Source organism: Ochotona curzoniae, unplaced genomic scaffold, assembly GCF_017591425.1.
Source record: "Ochotona curzoniae isolate NIBS_2020 unplaced genomic scaffold, NIBS_Ocur_1.0 patch49, whole genome shotgun sequence".
Classification (NCBI taxonomy): domain Eukaryota; kingdom Metazoa; phylum Chordata; class Mammalia; order Lagomorpha; family Ochotonidae; genus Ochotona; species Ochotona curzoniae.
The window spans coordinates 1,189,986-1,198,776 of record NW_024467027.1 but is presented as its reverse complement, the minus strand read 5'-3'; positions in this window follow the sequence as shown (position 1 = coordinate 1,198,776).

The following is an 8,791-nucleotide window of genomic DNA, read 5'->3' as shown; positions in this document are numbered from 1 at the left end:
GACTATACTACTGTGATAATATAGAAAAATAAGTGTGTGGAAAGAGGAGTACATAGCAAGGGAGTGGGGGAACATCAAAGCAAATGGAACTATGCCATAAAAATGTTAATAAAATAAATTAATTCCCCAAGAGCAGTTCAATAAATAATAAATGATATATTTTTAAAGATATATTTTTACTATTTATTTATTGGAAAGGCAGATATACAGAGAGGAGAGACAGAGAGGAAGATCTTCTGTCTGATGATTCACTCCCCAAGTGAGCGCAACTGCTGATGCTATGCCCATCAGAAGCCAGGAGCCTCTTCCAGGTCTCCCACACAGGTGCAGGGTCCCAAAGCTTTGGGCCATCCTTGACTGCTTTCCCGGGCCACAGGCAATGAGCTGGAAGGGAAGCAGGCCTGCCGCGATAGAACTGGCGCCCATATGGGATCCCGGGCGTGCAAGGCGAGGACCTTAACCACTTGCGCCACCGCGCCTGGCCCATAAATGATATTTTGAAGGTTAAATATAATTTATAGACAACTGCCTCTTATTAGATTATGGTAATTAAAGCAACTTTCAAGGAAATTATATACAAAATTTACCTGTCAATGTTCATTTACAATTATCAAGTCTTTTCTCATTAAATTTGTATGTTATCAGGAGCCTCATCGGCAAAAGAGGGCATTTAATGAGCTGGAGAATCAAACTGGTTTAAGATCATGTTTCACATAAACAGAATGAGCAATATGAATTAGGAAAAATTAGTCAAATGTTGTTTTGGTGGAAAATGAAAATATAGAAATTCGTATCAAGTCTCCTTTATTTAGTTATTTTCCTGAATGTCTCGTGAGTAGACCAATGCATTTACATACATGTAGAAACTACTGCATATGTTATACCAATAATTTCTGCTAATTATTCATGATTCATTGGCAATAGCTAGGTAAAATAAAAATGACTTTGATGTTTTTTTCATGATGAAAGGAAGAATCACTGGTAACATGAGTCTTTTGTTTCTTAGGTGTCTGGAATTTCTTCAGAATGCTAAGAAATGCAAAGTTTCCACTTACATTGTCCTTCAAAAACGTGTATTTTTTCCAATCTGGGATTGGAATTTTAGCCAATAGCTCCCTCCTTGTCTTCCACATCATCACAAAGCACCAGATTCATAGACCAAAGCCCACAGACATAACCACTTGCCACTTGGCTTTTGTTCACATAGTGATGCTAATTATTACACTGGATATTTTATCAGAAGACATGTTCAAATCACTCAATTTTCCAAATGAACTGAAATGTAAGCTTTTGTTCTACTTGGGTAGGGTGACTAGGGGTCTCTCTATCTCCACCACCTGCCTCCTGAGCGTTAGCCAAGCCATCACCATCAGTCTCAGCTCTTTCTACTCTTCAAGATTTAAATATAAACTAAAAATACACATTGTCATTGCTTTCTCCTGCATTTGGTCCATTAACCTGTATTCCAATAGAATCTTGGTCATCTACACTGTAGCTCATTCCAACAGGACCAATCTACTCAATGTCAGTAGATACTACTCACTTTCCTCAATGAACTCCATCATCATGGCACTAGTTCTCACACTGGGATTGTCCCAGAGTGTCTTCTTTGTAGGAATCATGCTGCTCTCCAGCATGTACATGGTGATTTTCTTATGTAGCCATCAGAGGAAGTCTGAGTACCTTCACAGCATGAGCATTTCCCCAAGAATCTCCCCAGCCAAAAGGGCCACTCATACTGTCCTAGTGCTGGTGAGTTTCTTTTTTTTTTTTTTTTATGATTTTATTTTGACATTTTTAACATAGTTAATTAGGGTAAGAAGGTTCAAGGGCTACATGAAAGTGGATAATACTAGTATGTTTTCCATATTGTTACCTTCATGTTTAAAGGGGGTTATTTAAGGGAGAAGGCCCACCCAATTTCCCACCCTCCCCAGGTCCCAGATGTAGGGCATGCTCTGAGGTTCTTGCTCAAGTGGTTTTGATATTGCCACAGTCATGAATCGCTGTCAATCTTGCCACTTCAAGCACTATGAGATCTTTGAAAAATCAACTGATTGACATAGTCCATCATAGCTGAGATGGTTGGTTGACCTGTTCTGTCTTCTCTCTTTTCTTGGTTAGGGTTCTGAGTCCAGCATTTAGATTAGGAAGATCTCCAAAGAAACTTCTTGTATGTGCTAACAAGTACAGGGCCTGGCACCGTCCATCGCTCCAATCAGCTGGTGGTTGCAATTCCTGGGTTGGTTCTGTTTTCACTCCCGACTTCCACTGGAACCAATGGATGTTGCAGTCCAGCCTGGTTCTGCCCAGCACATACTTGGCCCTCACATAAACCAGCGGGAGCTGCAGCCTAGGTTGGAGCGACCCACAATAACCCCCACCAGGCCCACTCCCCACCCTGGTTTGCCAATAAGTGTAGCAGTAATCCAGTCTGTCCCACACCCCATTCCACCCCAGCCGCTATCTTAGTTATCTTAGTTTTATGTCCTGTGAAAGTGGTAACCCAAGAGGGATGAGCCCACTATTTCCCTCCCAGGCCTCTCCCACTCCCAGATTCCAGTTGATGCTGCGTCTAAGCCCAAACACCCCTTGCCCACTTTAATTTTGCTTGCACCAGTAGGAATAATCCGCCCAGCCCGGCTTTTCCCTGATCTGGTCCGCATGAGGCGCACAGGTGTGGTAGCTCTGCCTAGTCTGGTCTGCCCCCATCCCAGCCCATGCTCTCCTGCGGAAGTAGCTGTCCTGCAAAGGAACCCTCCCTTATTCCCCTGCCGGCTCTGCCCACTTCCTTTCTTGTTCTCAGGCTGGTAGGGCGCTGCGGTCCCTTCCGGTACAGGCAACCTCACCTCGGCATTCCATAATGTGCACTAGTCTTTGTTGCGACCAACCCTAGGTCGACCCACACTGGTGCCTGGATTTGCCAGTGGATAATGTGGACAGATTCAGCCTGGTCTTGCCCCCACATCAGCCAATTGTATGCCAATGGGTAGCTTTCCATGGCCTTTTCTGGGCTGTTTCCTATCATGTTTCTTGCGTTTACCTGCCGGGTCTGTGTCCTGCCAGAGGAGTTGCCCAGGCTCCTCCATCAGAACCTCTCCCAATACCAGGTTTCACGCTTACCAGTGGGTCCATGAGCCAACCCTACTCAGTCCACCTCCTGTAATAACAGGAACTGTGGCTTTTCCTGTCTGGCCTTCCACCCAATCTGGTTCTTGCTGTTGGATGTTCCAGCCCAGCCATGGTTTGTCTACACCCACATTTGGCTCACACATGGCTCAGTAGGGGTTTGAGACCCTGCCTGGTCCATCCCACATCTGCCCTGGTCCTCCAGAACACCAGGGGAGTCGGGGTCCAGCCCGGTTCGGTGCATCCAATCCCAGTCCACACTTGTGCCAAGGGAGACTACAACTGTTTCCAGATCAGAACGCAGCTCCCCTTCCAGGCCATGTGCCTCTTGGTGGGAACCTCAGCCCAGCTAGGGTTGTCCCCTTTGCTCCCCAACCGGGTCTGTTCCCAGCCATAGATCACTTGCCTGCCAATGGATGCTCTGACTCAGCTTGGCACAGCTCCTCACCTGTCCCGACCTCTGCCTTAGACACTGTGGCTTAGCGTCCCTGGCTCCCACAGACCAGCAGGTACAAGAACCTAGCTCGGCAAGACCTCTGCTCCCTCCTGGTTTCTAGTTTTACTTGTGGGCTAAGGTTTGTTCAGTCGTGCCTAATCTACTCTGTTCCATTACCAGTTGACACATTGGCCAACTGTTGGAGCTACTTTTGCAAGACAGGCCCCAAGCCCTAGCTTCTGCATGACTGGTATTTGGTACTCAGAATTATTAGTGATTTAAAGTTTTGCTAAGGAAGAGTTACTGCCTGTTTCAGGTCCAAGAAGCACAATGGGTTCAAACTGGAGGGAATTAAGCAGCAACTCAAAGAACCAAATCCCCAGAGCTCCCCGGCCGGGCGGCCAGCAGGCAGAGCCTGGCACCAAATGGCGCACTGGCCGCCCGGGAAACAGCTCAGCACATGGCGGCTGTGCCCATGGCAGCTGTCTGGGATCCAGGCATGAGACGCCCCGTCCTGAGACCCACCAGCTGCCAGGAGGCACTGGAGGTTTAAATAACCCAGGCCCAAGGTCGCGCCCCTCCCCTCTGGTGAGTTTCTTTGTGATTATGTACTGTGTGGATATCATCATCTGAACCTTCTCAACTGCATTGTGGAAATATGAACCAGCTGTATTGGATATCCGGATTCTTATGGGAAATATCTATGCCACTGTGAGTCCTTTGGTTCTTATTAGTTCATTTTGACAAGTTGATAAAACAAGTCTGAAAATGTAAATTCTCTCATTAATTAAATATTTTTCAAAAGATGTATTTATTCATTGGAAAGTCAGATATACAGAGAGGAGGAGAGACAGAGAGGAAGATCTTCCATCCGATGATTCACTCCCCAAGTGAGCACAACTGAAGCCAGGATCCAGGAACATCCTTCCGGGTCTCCCACAAGGGTGCAGGGTCCCAAAGCTTTGGGCCATCCTCGACTGCTTTCCTAGGCCACAGGCAGGGAGCTGAATGGGAATTGGAGCTGCCGGGATTAGAACCGGCGCCTATATGGGATTCCGGGACATGTTCAAGGCAAAGACTTTAGCCGCTAGGCCACACTGTCAGGCCCTAATTAAATATTTTTAAATGTAGCATTTTAATGATGTAACATAATTACTCATAATTTCATTTGCATCTAATATTACTTCCAAACTCTGTATGCCTCTCCTAGTTCAAAGTTCAGTCTGCACTTAAATTTCTTCCTGCTGAACTTATCATTTATAAGGAAACCTTTTTATTAAAATTGTGCACATTTGAAGGTCCTTTTGATATCTAATCCCTAGGTCATCTAAGTTGATACATTAATTCAAATCCTAAATCTGTAAAGAGTAAATTATATGTGATTATTTAACCTTATATAAGTAAAGAATTTCAAACAGTTGTTGTCAAAATTATGAAGTAAATATGCATGTGCCTGTAGTAACATATACATTATTGATGAGATAAAACAGAATGAAAAAACAAAATATTATGCATAGAAATAATTCATTTAGGTTTCCATGTTCAAGAATATAAAGCATAAGTCTCCACTTTATAAGTGTGACAATGCACACTGGAAGAACCAGAGTGCTGTACATACTGGCAAGCTCTGGAGTCAGGGCAGGAGGTGGGTCTGGTTGGGGTTATTGTGGGTAGCTCCGACTATGCTTCAACTCACACTGGTTTGCATGGGGACCATGTGTACAATGGGCAGAATCAGGCTAGACTGCAACATCCACTAGTTTGCCTAGAAAACAGGGCGGGAGACAACTGACCAAGCAATAGCACCTAACAGTGTGTGTGAGTAGGCTGATTTGGGCAAAGGGCTGTGTCAGACCCTGCATTGGCAGCACATACAACAATCAGGCCCGGGATCACCTCAGATGAAGTTTCTCTGGAGATCCCTCCAACTGAACCGCTAGTCTCAAAACTTCAACCATGGAAGAAAACACAGATTCCATGGTCTGAACATGGAATACACGTGTCAGAACTGAACCTCCTCAATGTCTTTGATCGAGCAGTGGGCAACATATCCAAACACTCATGGAGGATATGTCAGAACACTGGAGCCTGCAGAAGATACCTGGTACCATTGCAGAGGATGGAGTACAGAACAAATCAATGAATTAACCTAGCCAAGAGTTAGCAGTGAACACCTGGAAAAACAGAGATGATAAGGTGGACTATATCATCCAGTGGACCATGGAGCAATTTCAATATGATTAGAGTGGCAAAATTTGCAAAATTACAGAACTGTTGAACTACCAAAATCACTTGAGCAATACCCATGTAGCACGTCCCACATAAGGAACCCTGGGATATTTGGGAGCCTGGGTATGGCTGCCCTTTCCCCAGATACAGAAGAGAAAAAAGGAATGACAGAACAGTGGTCTCACCTAATTTCTCTAACCCTTGAACTTTCATACACTAATTAAATATTTAAAAATTATCAAAAATAAATATGCAATTTAAAAAATCTGGCATGATTTTCTTAAAAAAGTGAATTACGTATTTGTTAAACATATGTAATTAAAGAATTTTATAAAGCTCTTATCAAAATTATGAAGTAAATATGCATGTGTTCATAATAAAGAAATATTAATCAGATAAAACAGGTTGGAAAAATGTATTTTGCATAGCAAATAATTCATTTGGAGTTCCATGCTCAAGAATATAAAACATAACTCTTTACTTTTTAAGTGTGACGATGCTTGGATAGTTGGAATTGAATGAAAAAAGATCACATATGGGGAAATATGAAAAACAACTCCTTCAGCTCTGTGATTATGAAAAAAATAAAAACTAAGTCATGATGACAGTAGGTTTCTTAAACTTTATGAGATTGAATGCTATCCTATTTCATTATCTGTACACATCCAAAGACTGTGGTTTACTCATGGAAACAAATCAACAAATTCTCATTGAGATTCACCTGCAAAATAATTGATCTTTATCTCTAAAAACTTCAAGATGAGGAAGCATACTGGTTATATATCCGAACATTTACATCTCCTTCAACTGGGAATAGCTAAAACACAAAATAGATAGTTGGATTTTGGGGTAAGTTCCTCAGAACAAACATGGAGTCCCAAAGGGGTACATAAGAACCCTGCAAAACGTGAAGTATGATTGAGATGGAAACAAAGGCAATGTCAACGCCAACCTACAGCCATGTCTCAGGGAATCTCAGCTCCAGGAGAGCATCAGCAGAGGACATCTGTGCAAACACACACCCAGGCCACCTTGGATTCATGAAGAAGTAATAAACACTTTCCAAGATAAATGCAGAGAAAATTGTCACTACCAATACAGGCTTAGAAAGTAAAATATTGTGAGTGTACATGTAGAATTAAAAGAAAACTAACATCTTGAAAATATGTGCAACTGTAAAACTAGAAAGAAATACGCTTACTAAAAACAAATTCTTAAAAATGGTAAGATTAAGTCATTACTTACTAACTGTCATCATAAATGTAAATGGGCAGTGTATCTCAACTACTAGATAAAGGCTGAGCACATGCTGCAGAATGACTGACAATCTCCTACATTGTTGGGAGACACTCCAGCAGCAGCATGATGGACTTGTGAAAATTCATGAAACACCAATTGTGAGACTGGAGGGGAGAACAAAGGGAAGGGATTTGGGGGAGGGGGAAGGGAGACCCCAGCACCAACTAAACTGTATCAAAAACAATAAGAAAATAAATTATTATTAAAATATGTATAAGATATGAGTCTGATTCAGTGTCATAGTAGACTAAGCCTCTGACTAGGGTGCTGGCATCCTATATTGATCTGTTTTGTTCCCCAGCTGCTCTTCTTTTGATCCAATTCCCTGCTTGTTGCCTGGGAAGGAAGGGGAGGATGACTCAATTCCTGGAGTCCCCACACAAGTGTGATCTCTGAGATTGCCTCATTTGGTACATCTCTTTGGACACCCAGAACTAACACAGAAATCTTCATGCAGTAATGTCCTTACTTGCAATGATTCTTTGAAAAGTCTTGAGATTCTGACTGTCATCCTAAAAAAGTTTTTGTACTTTCTGTAAACAGTTAATGATGAAAAAAGAAATTATCGATGTGCCCAGGTTGTACTGTAGCATAATGTAGAGATTAGGAAATGGAAAATATTGATTACAGGACACAACATTTCAGTTATACCCAAGCATACATTTTGGTGAATTATTCAACTGCATGGTGATCATGCTGAATAATATTGTATTTCCATTTTCCAAAATTAGTAGATCTTTAGTGGTGCTGGTATGATTTTTGGCCCTGTGTTACATTTTTGGTTGGAATATTGACTTTCTGTGTTAAAGTGCCTGTGTTAGAGTCTTGTATATGAATCTTATTTCTGTATCTGACTAATAAATCCATGGAAGGTAGCAGCTGATAAATCTTGTAGTTTTGTCCTCACCACCCATGGAAGCCATCTGGATGAATGTCCTGGATCACAGCATCAAGCAACCTCAGGCCCAGCCATTACACTCTTCTGAGGGAATAAGCAAGTGGACAGAAACTCTATAACTTTCTGTACAGATTTCAGCTTCTGAGATAAATGCATGCATTTACGTATAACTATAGGTACAGATGCATGGACTTATACAGAAATGTATTTCACCTAAAACAATTATTCACTGACTAGTGAGGATATAGTAATCAGCTTGGCAGCATAATTAAAATGAAGGAACGCAGCAGCTGTGCTGTGTTAGTCTGACAGAGATGTACCATGTCTAGTTCCACAAAAGTCTTAATTTCAGATAAGCAGCTGTGTGACCTCACACAGCTCAGATGAGTAAATGCACCATAATGAATTAAAGATGGAGCATGAAAGGTTGACTAGCAGGGACCCAAGAGTCGGTCAGGAAGTGTGCAGGTGAGGATGTGCATGTGAAGAAGACTAATATCAGCACATTAAAGTAAAGAGATATTGGATTCATAAAGAGAATCAAAGATGCAGCTGTTCCAATCAGGTTAAAGATTCACATTTAAGCAAGTCACAAAATGAGGTGGCAGGTAGGTGTAGCTCTTAGTCTAGTTCCTGTGCATCTGAGTGTGTGGAACAAAGTGAATGTCAGTGACGCTTGCAAAGGAGATGGAGGGTGGCATGGTACAACATGGGAGAGTGGGTGTGCCATCTTTAACAATCTATTTGAATTTTATCCTCTGTGTTGTTCAAAATAGATTCTACCCTGTCTTTTCTTGGGA